Raw genomic sequence first — 16401 nt, 5'->3', positions numbered from 1 at the left:
ATACAATTTTTGTTTTGACACTTTTTTTCCCAACCAAACATCACAACTCTGTTCCATTCCATTACATTTTCATCCCAGTCCTCAGTCACATCTTTAATTAAACATTTACATTTTCTTAAAAATTCCTCCAGTTCTCTACAATATAAAAACATATGTAAAATCCCCTCTTCCTTTTCCTGGCACACTTTACACAGAGCATTTTCTTCCCTTCCTATTTTATTTAAAATAACCTCAGTAAAAACCACTTTATGCCTTATAAAATACTCCAAACATCCCAATTTTGTTTCCACACAGTTCCCCGTCATGTTTCTCCATATACACTCTTTTTTTAAATCTTTGAATTTCTGCACCCATAACCATTTGCAATAGGCTCTTTTAAAACACCATCTCTAAAAGAACAATAAATCATTTTCAGAGTACATTCCTTAAAATCATACAGTTTTTCCCCTAATTTCACATAAATACATTTCTGTTTTGGCTCTCCTTCCATACTTTCTATTCTTTTATGCACTCTTTGGGTATTGCACTTTTAATGATTTCATATTTATTTTCTATTTCTTGTTCACTGTAATCCTCTTTTGACTCCTCCATTGCATCTACAATAAATTGTGTCGTTAAAAACCCTTCTTTAAATTCATACAAAACGTCTCTCACTCTTGTTATCCCCATTTCCATCCATTTCTTTAGAAAAATTCCTTTGTCTTGTTTTAAAATGTTTTGGTTTAAAAACAGAGGTTGATTTAAAATGGTTTCTCTCCCATGTGGATCATATTCAACTTTATCAAAAAATTTTCCACAAGCACTAAAAACTTCTCTATAAAACTCTGGTAAGCGCTCTGTCATCCAATTCTTCGTTTTCATCCATAAAATTCCATCCCCCATGTTAAAATCCCCACATTTGTTTAAAAAGTATCTCATTGTTTTTTTCCACTCTGGCTTGCCCTCCTCTTGTAGGTATTTCCTCACTATTTTCACTCTTAATCTATTTTTCCTCTGTTCCACATCCATTAAACCTAACCCCCCATTCTCTACAGACCCTAAAATCGTGTTAAAAGCTATTCTAGCTGGTTTCCCCTCCCATAAAAAGTAAAGAAAACATTTCTTCAACCTCTTTTCTGTCCACAATGGCATATCTGATACATACAAAACATTCCATAACTTATACACCATTAAAACATTCAATACTAAAACCTTCCCTTTCAAGTTTAATGTTCTTAATTTCCAAAAATGTAACCTTCTCTCTATCCCTGTTACTAGTTCCTCCCACATTTCATCACATACTTTCCTCTCATTTTTACCCATTAAAATTCCTAAAATCCTAATTTCTTCCACTTCCTTAAAATTAAAACAATCCTTTAAAATTATTGCTTTACCAAATCTCATATATACAGTCTTTTCTTCATTTACTTTACTCCCAGATCCTTTACAATATTCTTCTACAACCTTTATAACTTCCTTGATGCTCTCCTTTCCTTTAACTACTAACGTTGTGTCATCAGCATATTGAAAAACCTTTCCCTCAACCTTATTTTCCTCAATTTCAATTCCAATTATTTCTTCTTTTTGTTTTATAGCCAATCCTAACGGTTCCGATACAAGTGAATATAATAACGCTGAAAGCGGACAACCCTGTCTTATCGATCTTGTGATTTTAAAACATTCTGTTAAAAACCCATTACATGTTATTCTCGTTAAAGCGCCCTTATATAAAATCTCAATCCATTTTATAAAATTTCCCCCAAAACCAAATTCCTTTAAAACATCAAATAAATACCTGTGTTCAACCCGATCAAATGCTTTTTCAAAATCTAAACTAATTACGTAACCATCTTCATTTTTTTCTTTCATGTACCATATTGTGTCTCTTATGCTCATTGTTATGTCTGCTATATCTCTTCCCTTTACTCCGTATGCTTGGTTTGTTTGAATTATACTTGGCATTACTTCCTTTAACCTGTTAACCTGCTAAAACCTTTGCTAAAATCTTAAAATTCAATTCAATTCAATTCAATTCAAGTTTATTTGTATAGCGCTTTTTACAATACAAATCGTTACAAAGCAACTTTACAGAAAATTATGTTTCTACAATATTTAGTAGTAGCTAGTAGTTTGTGCACGTTTGACAGGATTTTAGAAAAATAAAAATAATAATAATAATACAAGACGTAGTCAGCTAGATGATGAACTATCAATATTATTAATTAATAGTAATTATATGATGCAGTCACACATGTAGCAATAATTGTTAGTTCTGTTTGTTGATTCAAGGTTAGGATCATCTGGGGTCCTCTGAGGGTCAGCATCATCTCTTCTCAGGTGTTCTGGATCCAGACTGGAGCTTGTGTAAATCCTAGTTACCACGGGATGTAAATCCCGTGGCAAAACATAGAAACAAGATAGAGACATCATTAGCATAGCTGCTGATCCAACAAAGTAAAATTAGTTTAACCCAAGCTAAAGAATAAAAATGCAGATGCAACTACACTCACAATTTAAGAGATACATTATTCGAATGCTTGGCGAAAGAGATGCGTTTTTAATCTAGATTTAAACAGAGAGAGTGTGTCTGAACCCCGAACATTATCAGGAAGGCTATTCCAGAGTTTGGGAGCCAAATGTGAGAAAGCTCTACCTCCTTTAGTGGACTTTGCTATCCTAGGAACTACCAAAAGTCCAGCGTTTTGTGACCTTAGGGTGCGTGATGGGTTGTAGCGTGGTAGAAGGCTAGTTAGGTACGCAGGAGCTAAACCATTTAGGGCCTTATAGGTAAGTAATGATAATTTGTAACAGATACGGAACTTAATAGGTAGCCAGTGCAGAGACTGTAAAATTGGGGTAATATGATCATATTTTCTTGACCTGATAAGGACTCTAGCTGCTGCATTTTGGACTACCTGTAGCTTGTTTATTGACGAAGCAGGACAACCACCTAGAAGTGCATTACAATAGTCCAGTCTAGAGGTCATGAATGCATGAACTAGCTTTTCTGCATCAGAAACAGATAACATGTTTCGTAGCTTGGCAATGTTTCTAAGATGGAAGAATGCAGTTTTTGTAACATTGGAAATATGATTTTCAAAAGACAAATTGCTGTCTAATATAACACCCAGATTTCTGACTGTAGAGGAAGTAACAGTACATCCGTCTAGTTGCAGATTGTAATCTACAAGATTCTGTGTGGTGTTTTTTGGTCCAATAATTAATATCTCTGTCTTATCCGAATTTAATTGGAGAAAATTATTTGTCATCCAATCTTTTACATTTTTAACACACTCTGTTAGCTTAGATAATTGGGAAGTTTCATCTGGTCTCGTTGAAATATATAGCTGAGTATCATCAGCATAACAGTGGAAGCTTATTCCGTATTTTCTAATAATATTACCAAGGGGCAACATGTATATTGAAAATAGAAGGGGACCTAGGACGGATCCTTGTGGCACTCCATATTTTACTGATGATAAATGAGATGACACCCCATTTAAGTAAACAAAATGGTAGCGATCGGACAGGTAGGATCTAAACCATCTTAGAGCCTGCCCTTGAATACCTGTATAGTTTTGTAATCGATCTATGAGTATGTCATGATCTATGGTGTCGAACGCAGCACTAAGATCAAGTAAGACTAGAAATGAGATGCAGCCTTGATCTGACGCAAGAAGCAGGTCATTTGTAATTTTAACAAGTGCAGTTTCTGTGCTATGGTGGGGCCTAAAACCTGACTGAAATTCTTCATACAGATCATTTTTATGCAGGAAGGTGCTCAATTGAGCAGACACAACTTTTTCTAAAATTTTAGACATAAATGGAAGATTTGAAATAGGCCTATAATTTGCCAGTACACTAGGATCTAGTTTTGGTTTCTTAATAAGAGGCTTGATAACCGCCAGCTTGAATGGTTTTGGGACGTGACCTAAAGATAACGACGAGTTAATGATATTGAGAAGCGGTTCTTCGGCTACAGGTAACAGCTCTTTTAGTAATTTAGTGGGTACAGGATCTAATAAACATGTTGTTGGTTTAGATACAGTGATAAGTTTATTTAGCTCTTCCTGTCCTATATTTGTAAAGCACTGCAGTTTATCTTTGGGTGCGATGGATGAAACTGAAGTGTTAGACGCTGTAGAATCTACATTCGCTATTGTATTTCTAATGTTATCTATTTTATCAGTGAAGAAATTCATAAAGTCATTACTATTTAACGTTGGTGGAATATTTGAATCAGGTGGCGTCTGGTAATTTGTTAATTTAGCCACTTTGCTAAATAAAAACCTTGGATTGTTTTGGTTATTTTCAATGAGTTTGTGGATATGCTCTGCCCTAGCAGTTTTTAGAGCCTGTCTATAGCTGGACATACTGTTTTTCCATGCAATTTTAAAAACTTCCAAGTTATTTTTTCTCCATTTGCGTTCAAGACTACGAGTTTCTTTCTTGAGAGAGTGAGTATTACTGTTATACCATGGCACAGTACGTTTTTCTCTAACCTTTTTCAATTTGATGGGGGCAACAGCTTCTAATGTATTAGAGAAAATAGTGCCCATGTTGTCAGTAATTTCGTCTAATTCATGTGTATTTTTGGGTACAAATAGCAGTTGAGATAGATCAGGCAGGTTATTTGCGAATCTGTCTTTGGTGGCTGGAACAATAGTTCTGCCCAGACGGTAACGCTGAGACATATAGTTAATATCAGTTATACGCAGCATGCACGATACAAGGAAATGGTCTGTAATATCATCACTTTGGGGTACAATATCTATAGCAGTAAGATCGATTCCATGCGATATAATTAGATCTAGTGTATGATTAAAACGATGAGTGGGCCCGGTGACATTTTGCTTGACTCCAAAGGAGTTTATTAGGTCAGTAAACGCAAGTCCTAATGTATCATTTGCATTATCAACGTGAATATTAAAATCTCCCATGATTAGCGCCTTATCAACTGTAACTAGAAGGTCTGAGAGGAAATCTGCAAATTCTTTTAGGAATTCTGTATACGGCCCTGGTGGTCTATACACAGTAGCCAGAGCAAGAGATACATTAGATTTCTTTTGCATGTCTGACAGTGTAACATTTAGCAGAAGTATTTCAAAAGAGTTAAACCTGTATCCTGTTTTCTGGGTAACATTGAGAATATCACTATATATTGTTGCAACACCTCCGCCACGACCAGTCTGACGGGGCTCATGCTTATAACAGTAGTTTGGTGGAGTAGACTCATTTAGACCAAAATAATCATTTGGTTTTAGCCAGGTTTCAGTCAAGCAGAGTACATCAAAACTATTTTCTGTGATCATTTCATTTACAATAACTGCTTTGGGTGTGAGTGATCTAATATTTATGAGCCCAAACTTTAAAAATTGTTTTTGTTCATTTACTTTACATTTTTCTGGTTTAATTACGATAAGATTTTTTCTAGATCCTACATTATATTTTGACCTCACTATCCGGGGAACAGACACAGTCTTAATAGTTTTTACAGCACAAGTACTTTTATCATTTAAGCGGGTGGAACAAAACTCATCATAATAGTTATTAGAGAATTGTCTTACTAGTCACATGGAGCGAAGTGTCCTGGAGATGTTGTCAGAGAGCAGCTCCGCTCCGATTCTGCTGGGGTGTAATCCATCAGCGCGAAACAGCCTAGGACGCTCCCAGAAAAGATTCCAGTTATTAACAAATAGCAGTTTCTGTTCTTTACACCATGACAACAACCATTCATTTAAAGCAAAAAGTCTACTGAACCTTTCGTGTCCTCGTCGATACATGGGCAGTGGTCCTGACACGACGATCGTCGCCGCGGGCGTCGTGCTGCGAACCGTCTCGATCAGGCTGCTGAAGTCCCTCTTCAGCGTCTCCGTCTGCCGCAGCGTGGTGTCGTTAACCCCGGCGTGAAGCATGACCGCTCTGGGGCTCTCGTCGGCCTTCAGGATCGCGGGTATCTGCGCAGAAACATCGAGAACACGAGCACCAGGCAAACAATGAGTGTGCACTTTACCTTCGGCTAACGTAGCACTTACGTGTCGGACGATGGAGTCTCCGATGATCACAGCGTCGCGTCCTGTCTCGCGGAGGGGAGCGAAGCGGTTCCGGATGGAGATGTCGAAGGCAGGAGGGGGAGAAGTCGTCGCCCGGGACCCGGCTCGCGTCCTCCGCTGTGGATGCACCCAGGGTCCGTGGTGTCCCGGCGTCGCAGTGAAGGACATCTGGGAAGATCGCGTCCTGCACAGATTTTTGCACTAAAATCTGTGTTAAGCATCGTAATCGGCCTATAGTTTTTTTTAAATCTACTTTTTCTCCTTTCCTTTTATATATCAATTTTGTTATACCCATCCCCATTCTTTCATTAACTTCTTCTTTTTCAAAAACTTCACTAAAAACTTCCTTTAAAATCTTTGTTAAAATCTCTTTAAAACATATATAAAATTCACTTCCCAAACTATTTATGGACTATCTATTCCTGGACTTTTCTGTTTATTCAGCTGCTGTATTGCTCTTTCAATCTCTTCTTCTCCAATTTTTCGATCGCATTCTATTTTATCTTCCTTACTAATTTTTACTTTTATCTGATTCAACAGTTCCCTTTTTTGTTTTCTTCTACACCCCTTGCACTAAAAAGATCTTCATAAAAATTCTTTATTTCTTCTAAAATCTCTTCATTCCCTTCTACAACTTCCCCATTTTTCCCTCTTATCTGTTTTATTATTTCAGCTTTCCCTCTCTTTTTTTCCAAATCAAAAAAAACTTTGTGCACTTTTCTCCCTCCACAGTATATTTAGCTTTGCTTCTTAACCGCACCCCCTCATATTGTTTTTCCTCTATTTCTTTAAGTTTTTCCTCCATTTCCCTTATCTTTTGTATATCTTTATTTTCTTTATTCAATTCCACTTCCAAACTTTCCTTTATTTCTTTTTCTTTGTATCTTTTGCATTTCTGTACTATACTGCAATACTTAATTGAGAATTTTTTTATTAAAAACTTTACATTCTCCCACCATATTCTCTTATCGTCTTCATACATTTAATTTTCCTTTTCTTTTTCTATAATTTCTTTAAGCTTTAAAACATAGTCTTCATTTTCTAACATTTTTGTATTTAAAACCCATATTCCTGGCCCTCTTTGCACTTTATCCCAGTCCAATTTAAAAATTAAAAACTTGTGATCGCTAAAACTTGTTTCTTCATACTTAATCTTTTCTATAAAATTCTCCACATTTCTCGTACATAAAATAAAGTCAATTCTTGTTTCGCACACAAACTGCCCCACTATTTGCCTTCTTGAAAACTCCTTTTTCTTTTCATTCCTTTCTCTCTACACATCTATCATATTATTTTCTGCCATTAATGCTTTTAGTTCTTTTCTCCTCTTGTCATTTTTAAAAACCATTCCTTCTGCAATGTCTTGTTTACTAAAAACCGTATTAAAATCCCCCATCATTATTATTTCTTTATACTTCTTTACAATACTTCTTAAAACAAAAAAAAACTCTTTCTTTTCCTTCTCAACCGTTGGTGCATGTATATTTACTAAAATCAATTCCCTTCCTTCATGTTTTATCTGAACAACCATACATTTCCCCATCGTATCTTTGTATAAAATTTGACTTGCTTTAAAAACATCATCCTTCATTAAAAAAGCCACACCTCTCCCAAACCTCCCATCTCCATTATTGTACAAAATCCCTCCTTCCCATCTCTTTTTATAATCATTCATTACATTTTCTCTCCAGTTTGTTTCTTGTAGCACAATAATGTCTTCTCTTTTACATTTTTCTTTTACATATTCAAATTTCTTTAAGTTCAAGAGTCCAGAGGTGGAAAGAGTACAAAAATATTCTACTCAAGTAAAAGTACCATTACATTAATGAAATTTTACTTAAGTACAAGTAAAAGTACCAGTCTAAAAATCTACTCAAGTAAAAGTAAAAAGTAACTCATTTAAAATTTACTCAGAGTAAAAAATACTTAGTTACATTTTAACAGTGGGAGGGAGTCAAAAATGGGACAGGCCAAGGGTGTCAAACTCAGTTCCTGGAGGGCCACAGTCCTGCACAGTTTAGATATAACCCTAATTAAACACACCTGATCCAGCTAATCTAATCATTTAGGTTTATTTGAAAACTACATGATATGTGTGCTGGAGCAGGGTTAGGGCTACGGCCCTCCAGGAACTGAGTTTGACACCCCTGGGATAGGTCTATTAATCTCAAACTAGTTGTTTTTAATTAAAGGAATCAGTTATTTAGAATAATAAAACATTTGGGCTGTTACCAGGCAAATCAGTATCAACAAACTCATCTTTTAATGCAGAGGAAATGCAGAAGATTCATTGGAAGTGGCATTTAGATGTATTACACTGTTTAGTGCAGGACAAGAATGCATTTAACCTGCAGGTACAAATGCATGAATAATGTTTTGATATACAAGACATAAAATGTTGAATACTCATTTGAAATGATAAGAAATTAATTATTTAAAAAAATCAAAAGATACTTTAAATGTGATATTAAAATGGCCAGTATGTGTCAGCAAGTCACTGTTAATAAGTGAGTCATTGCGATTGAACCGAATCATTTAAACGTTTGATTCATTCAGAAACGAAACACTGTCACGTTGCTCAGAGACGCAAAACTGTGCTTTGGTGGCTGTGTTTGGAATTATTTTCTGTTGTAGAAATAGAGCTAAAAAAAGGTAATATGGTGTCTAAAACGCAAGTCTCTTAATTAACTTGTTTACTGAACTGTTATATATATGTATGTATATATTCATGATGATTTTTGGAGGAAAAGATGGCATTCTTTGTGTGATTTTGATTTAATATATGAAATTATATAAATATGTGAATTTTCTGCCCCTATATCTTCAATTTTGTGATCATGCTAAATGCATTTTAGGAGACTGAATCACACAGTGAAAGAACGCACTATAAATGCGCGCGCACATCATTAAAACAAAAAACATGATATTAACGCAGATGATATATATAGCACATTCCTCACCGCTGTCTTTTTGGCTAATTTGTGCAAAACCTCTTGCTAAAATGTCAAAGCTTCATTTTAACCACCAATGCAACGATGCAATTATTTAGCTTACCTCTACATTCTTGCGAAGGGTTGATGTCTCGTCGAGATTTTATAAGCTGCTAGTTTGGTCTTCCTAAGCAAGTACAGCTTACACTGCATAATAGAGCATACATATGGCCAGGGGTTCACTTCATTTCCTTCGAGTTCAACTTCAGAATATGACGGGGTTTCGTTTTCAGCGGTGTCTGCACCACTAACGCCTGTTTTGTCCGTCTGCATCTTTCTTGTGATTTTAGCGCCAGTTTGCCCTCCTGCCCATTATTTACTGACGTAGTTTCCAGGGAGCGATTTTTTTTTTTTTTTTTTTTTTACTCAGTAATTAATGTGTTTTAAAATGAAGCGAAGTACAATACTTTAAACAAAATATACTTAAGTAAAAGTAAAATTACAGATTTAAAAAATTACTTTAAAAAGTATTAGTACACAAAAAAGCTACTCAATTACAGTAACGTGAGTAAATGTAATTCGTTACTTTCCACCTCTGCAAGAGTCCTCTTGCATTAAAAGTCACAACACTTAAAACCATTAAAAAGAAAAAGAATAAATATCTAAAACCCATCATTCTCAGTCTTCCTCCTCCATTTCCTTTAACACCTCAAACCTGTTTAAACATTTAGCTTTTTTCCTTGCCGTTCCTATATTTGGCTTTACCTTTAGCGATTTTCTTCGTATTTTTCCCCTCTCCGCCTTTTCCTTCTCATCCTCCTCCATACTTATGTCTCCTTCGTTGTCAGTTTCTTTGTCTTGTTCTTTTCCTTTTTGTCCATGAATTGAAGCTATGTCCATCGGTGTTAATTGTGTGTCCTCTTCTCTTATTTGTTCATCATTTTCTTTTTCTCCTTCTCCTTGTCCTTCCTATCTGTTGTTTGTTCCTTCTTCTGTTTCCTTAGGTTATAATTTATCCTCTTCTTGTCTTTCATCACAATGTCCTTCTTCATCGTTGTTTCCTTCATGTACCTGTCTGTCCACCTGTTCTTCCCTTCCACCTACCACTCCCTCCATCCAGCATTCACATTTATTTAAATTTTTTTGGCAATCCGGGCACCTGACAGCATTGCAGTCTCGTGCGAAATGTCCCCTTTCCGAGCATTTATAGCACTTGAATTCTGGGCACTCCTTCAGTAAATGTTCTGGGCTCATGCACAGCCTACAAGTCTTCACCTGGTGGCTGTGCATCACCCTAAAGTACTGCGGGCCCTCGGCTGTTTCAATCTTTGTGCTATAAGGGAGTGATGCCACTTCTTTGGGGAACCTCACCTTAACAAATCTTGTACCGTCTTCAATGTCAGTGCCCGGATAGCACCTTCTTTTGATTTTAGATATGGGGGATACCCCCCATCCTTCCAATTTGTTTACAATTTCCTTATCCTCCAGGTAGACAGGCAGGTGCATGAAGGAAACAATGTAATCTTTATTTTGCAGTTTTTTTACTTCACAGTCCAATCCCTTTATTGTCAATCCATTGATTAAAATGTCACACATTTCTTCCTGTTCCAATGTCAGTTCATATTCTTTGCCTTGTCTGGGTCTTACAGCCAACACCTTTCCACTTCCAATTTTTTCTGAGATTGCTTTAATTATATCCTCTCCTCTCACACCAATCACATTCTCTGTACTCACGATCACTGTTGCCTCCTTTAAATATTTTCTTTCACCAAATCTTTTCCTTGCTTCTTGATCTTTTACATTTCCAGCTCTTTGTCGCTTCTCCAGTCCAGTGTCATTTGCCGTGCGTGTTCCTCCAGCCAGTCCATTGTCGTTTGCCATGCTTGTTCCTCCAGCCATTCTAGTGTCGTTTACCATGCGTGTTCCTCCAGCCAGTCCAGTGTTGTTTGCCATGCTTGTTCCTCCAGCTAGTCCAGTGTCGATTGCCGTGCGTGTTCCTCCTGCCAGTCCATTGTCATTTGCCATTCGAGTCTCTCCAGCCAGTTCCAAGTCGTTACCATATAATCCGTCCATTTTTGAGAAAAAAGAGATCAACCACCCTCCAGACAGCGATATGCTGCTGTTAGGTGGTTTTCAAAAAAGAAAAAATGCCAAAAAAACAATCACAGATTCACAAAACAAACAAAACAACCACAAATAGAAAAACACAAAATGGAGGAGAGCCTTCCTCTACCAACTGCAGCCAACACTTCCTGTAGCTCTCTAGCGCCCTCAGGTTGGTATGGCCGTAAGCGAAAGCTGCTGCCAAGAGAGGGCTATTTAAAGATCAGCCACTCTAATCTCCAGTACATTATATAAGTAGGGAAGAAAACCCAAAAGCTTACAGCACCTGGAATTATTCCCAGGCAGTCTCCCATCCAAGTAGTAACCAGTACCAAACATGCTAAGATTCAGAGATCGGGCATTGACTCTTTTTTTTTTTTTTTTTTGCAAGATTATTGTATAATTAGTGAAAAATTCCCAAAAAGCTTACAGCACCTGGTATTGCCAAGCGGTCTCCCATCCAAGTACTAACCAGGCATATCCAGGTATGGCCGTGAGCGAAGGCTGCTGCAAAGATAGGGCTATTTAAAGATCAGCCACACTAATCTGCAGTTCATTATATAAGTAGTGAAGAAAACCCAAAAGCTTAGAGTACCTGGCATTCCCAGGCAGTCTCCCATCCAAGTAGTAACCATAACCAAACATGCTAAGATTCAGAGATCAGGCATTGACTCTTTTTTTTTTTTTGCAAGATTATTATATAATTAGTGAAAAATATCCAAATAGCTTACAGCACCTGGTATTGCCAGGCGGTCTCCCATCCAAGTACTAAACAGGCCCAAACCTGCTTAGCTTCCGAAATCAGACGAGATTGGGCATAGCCAGGTTGGTATGGCCGTAAGCGAAGGAGTCTGCAAAGAGAAGGCTATTTAAAGATCAGCCACTATAATCGCCATTGCATTATATAAGTAGGGAAGGAACTCTTTGAATCTTTTTTTCTTTTTCAAGATTAGTAGACAATTAGTGAAAAATTCCAAAAGTACTAACCAGGCCCAAACCTGCTTAGATTCTGAGATCGGCATTGACTCTTTTTTATTTTATTTTATTTTTGAACAATTCTTAGATAATTACTGAAAAATTCCAAAAGTACTAACCAGGCCCAAACCTGCTTAGATTCTGAGATCGGGCATTGATTCTTTTTTTTTTTTTTTTGCAAGATTATTAGACAATTAGTGAAACTTTCCAAAAGGCCCAAACCTGCTCAGATTCTGAGATCGGCATTGACACTTTTTAAATTTATTTTATTTTTGCAAAATTATTAGATAATTACTGAAAAATTCCAAAAGTACTAACCTGGCCGAAACCTGCTTAGATTCTGAGATTGGGCATTGACTCTTTTTTTTTTTTTTTTGCAAGATTATTAGGCAATTAGTGAAAATTTCCAAAAGAACTAACCAGGCCCAAACCTGCTTAGATTCCGAGATCAGACGAGATCGGGCATAGTCAGATTGGTATGGCCATAAGCAAAGGAGGCTGCAGAAGGAGAGTGGGCTATTTAAAGATCAGCCACTGTAATCGGCAGTGCATTATACAAGTAGGGAAGGAAACCCAAAAGCTTACAGCACCTGGTATTCCCAGGCGCTCTCCCATCCAAGTACTAACCAGGCCCAAACCTGCTTAGCTTCCGAAATCCGACGAGATTGGGCATAGCCTTTCTTTTTTTTTTTTTTTTTTTTTTTAATTAAAGAAATTAATCAATTCAAACATACATATCAATTATTAACATACCAATATACATAATATGCTTTCCTTAACATAAACACTCCTAAAATTTTGGGCTGTCAGACATCTTACAAATAATAACTTAAAAAAACACTCATTACATTGTTTAATCTTTTAAAAATGACAATTCTATCCCCAGGTCATTTAAAACCTTTAAGACCTCCTGAGTAAAAACAATTAAAAAGATTCATTTTTCCCTTCATGTCAGACATTCAACATATTTCTCAACTTTTCTCCTAAACATTTCCCACACATCAATTAAAACATTTTCCTTTTTCACCACTACTCTTCTTTCCCATACCGCACTTTTTATCAACATCACAAGTAAATGAATGATCTTCTTGTTTTTACAACACCTTTTCGCACTCAAATTCCCCAAATTCAACTCCTCTCAAAATTAAAATCATGTTTTTACATCTCTCATAAAAAACTTTCAGCTCATCACAATATAAAAACAAGTGTAAAAACCCTTCATCTGCATCTTGGCATACTTTACATGTGGCACTTTCCTCCATCCCAATTTTGTTTAAAATCACATCTGTGAACACTGCTTTGTTCCTGATAAAATACTCCATATTCTCCAGTTTCGTCTGTACAATTATACCATTCATGTTCCCCCATATATTCTCTTCTTTTACATCATTGAACATCCGTATCCAGTATTCGTTTACAACAGGTTTCTTAAAAACAGTATCTCTAAAAACACAATAAAACATTTTCACAGTACATTCATTAAAAGCACACAGTTTTTCCCCTAGCCTCACATACACATCTTTCCCAGGTTTCTCTTCTTCCATGTTGTCAATTCTCTTTATCCACTCTTGAGGTATTGCATTCTTAATTACGTCATACTTGTTCGTTATCTCTCGTCTACTATAATCCTCCTTTTCCTCCTCCATTACATCCAAAATGTATTGCACTGGTAAAAACCCCTCTTTGAATTCATATAAAACATCTCTGACTTTCGTGATTCCCACATCCTACCACTTCTTAAAAAAAACCTCCTTCCCTTGACTTAAAATGCCGTTGTTTAGGAATAAAGGCTGATTTAAAATGTTCTCTCTTGCCTTGTGGCTTAAAATGCAGATTCGTTAAAAATTTGCCCCATGCCCCCATCAGTTCTTTATAAAAATCTGGCAGTCCCTCCGTCATCGATTTTTTAACTTTCATCCATAAAATGTTGTCCCCCAAATTAAAATTACTACACTTACTTAAAAAATGCCCCATTGTTCTCTTCCATGCCACTTCGTTTTCTTCATCCAAGTACTTTTTTATTATTTTCACTCTCAAGCTGTTCTTTCTTTGTTCCACATCCATTAACCCCAGTCCTCCCTTCTTCACTGCTCCTATTAAAGTGTTGTGTGCTATTCTTGGTGGCTTCCCTTTCCATAAAAAATCTAAAAAATATTTTTTCAGCCTTTTTTCTACCCACAACGGCATAGATGACACATATAAAATATACCACAATTTCGAAACCATTAAAACATTAAGAACTAAAACCTTCCCTTTCAAAGTTAATGTTCTCATTCTCCAAAAATTCAATCTTCTTTCAATCCCTCCTAAAGCTTCTTCCCACATAGTTTCTTCTGCTTTCTTTTCATCCCTCCCCATTAAAACACCTAAAATCCTCATTTCTTTAGTTTCTTTAAAGGTAAAATGTTCTGTTAAAACCGGTGCCCCTCCAAATCTCATATACAGCGTTTTGTCCTCATTTACTTTAGCTCCTGATCCCCTACAATACTTTTGTACAATTTGAATAGCATTTCCCACACTCTTCAGATCTTTTAACAATAATGTTGTGTCATCCGCGTACTGAAAAATGTTACTTTCCCCTCCCTCGATGCCTATCCCTTTTATCCCCTCTTCATGTTTTACAGCCAATCCCAAAGGTTCCGCAACTAAAGAATATAAAAGAGCTGACAACGGACATCCTTGTCTTATTGATCTAGTAATTTTAAAACACTGTGTTAAAAACCCATTACATTTAATTTTTGTTATTGCGCCTTTGTATAAAATCCTAATCCATTTCATAAAATTCTCTCCAAAACCAAAACTTTTTAAAACATCAAATAAAAAACCATGCTCCACCCTGTCGAAAGCTTTCTCGAAATCTAAACTGATAATAAACCCATCTTTATTGCTTTCATGTATGTATCTTATCATATCTTTTATACTGATAGTTGTATCTGCTATATCTCTCCCTTTCACTCCGTACACTTGGTTAGTTTTAATTATACTCGGCATGACTTCTTTCAATCTGTTGGCTAAAATTTTAGATAAAATCTTTAAATCAGTATTCAGCATTGTAATCGGTCTGTAGTTCTTTAAATCTGTCTTCTCTCCTTTTCTCTTGTATATCAATTTCATTAAACCCATTCCCATTCTTTTAATTCTCCTTTCTTAAACACCTCTACATATACTTCTTTTAAAATGCTAGTTAAAAAATCTTTAAAAACTATATAAAATTCACTCCCCAAACCATCTACACCTGGACTTTTCTTTTTGTTTAATTCACTTTTTTAATCTCTTCTTCTCTTATCTCTTCATCACACTCTTTTTTGTCTACTTCTCCTACTGTTGTTTATATTTGCTTCAGTAACGTCTCGGTTACGTACGTAACCCTCATTCCCTGATGGAGGGAACGGAGACGTTATGTCGAACGACATATGGGGTCTCACTTGGGAGGCCAATCATCTCTGAATTTAAGAGAAAACGCCAATGAAAATTGGCTAGTGGATTAACACACCTGAGCCACTCCCCGAGCCACGGGTATAAATAGGGCGACAGGTGCATCCACTCATTAGGTTTTACGCTGAGGAGCCGAGAACGTGTCCCGGCAACAGCGAACGGTTCAAGGTTGTGGCATAACGGAGACGTTCCCTATCTGTCGGTCACTACGAGTTATGTCAAATGACATATGGGGTCCTATGGAAAACGCCACAACCTGAACATCGTCACAACCCTGTGGTGCTGCAATTGTCGACAAGCCCTGGCGTGCCACAAAAGCTACTCTTAAGGTCGTAACCTTCCCAAAGCCCCAGCGCAAATTCACTGACCTTGGTACCGAAGGGGCCAAAGGGTGAGTACATCGCTGCTGGAGAAGGCCACGCTGCTGTTCCGCCCACATAAGTTAATGGAAGGGATTTCAACCTTCAGAGAAAGATTGCTTCAAATCTTCCCTATTTGTTCTTTCAGCTTTGGCAAGACAATGGGGAAGCGAGCCTAGGAAAAGGTCGCTACGGAGACCACATCCTACCCGTAGGGAGGTGACATGTGGATATACCGATATGGACTGACCCAGGGGGCAGTACTACATATGGAAGGGGTCTCTGAGGCAGGTCCTACCTTGGAGTAGGGATGGAACGGCTGCCAGAAGAGACTGACAGAACAGGTCTGTCAAGGGAAGACACGGGTTTGCCAAGAGGGAAACCTTACCGTGGAAGAATACCCATATGGGATTACCCGTAGGGAACCAAGCCATATGAACACCTAGCCCAGTACAGGGGCTGACCGGAACTCCGGGCATGCTAACACCAGTACTGGGCCTGGCGACAGACTGCTCCGCCAAGTCTGACTGCCGAGGGTGCTGGAGGATGCTCGACCAGGGTACGCCA

The 16401-nt window shown here is 37.2% G+C and overlaps 1 pseudogene; it reads right to left on the bottom strand.

The window, feature by feature from the left end:
• Positions 1-11789: 11789 nt before the first annotated feature.
• LOC132129905 (5S ribosomal RNA) lies at positions 11790-11908 on the bottom strand (annotated as a pseudogene).
• Positions 11909-16401: the final 4493 nt, after the last annotated feature.

This window comes from Carassius carassius, chromosome 46 (assembly GCF_963082965.1).
Source record: "Carassius carassius chromosome 46, fCarCar2.1, whole genome shotgun sequence".
In the NCBI taxonomy this organism is placed as follows: Eukaryota; Metazoa; Chordata; class Actinopteri; order Cypriniformes; family Cyprinidae; genus Carassius; species Carassius carassius.
The sequence above is the reverse complement of the archived record's forward strand: the minus strand, read 5'-3'. Positions and strand labels throughout refer to the sequence as shown.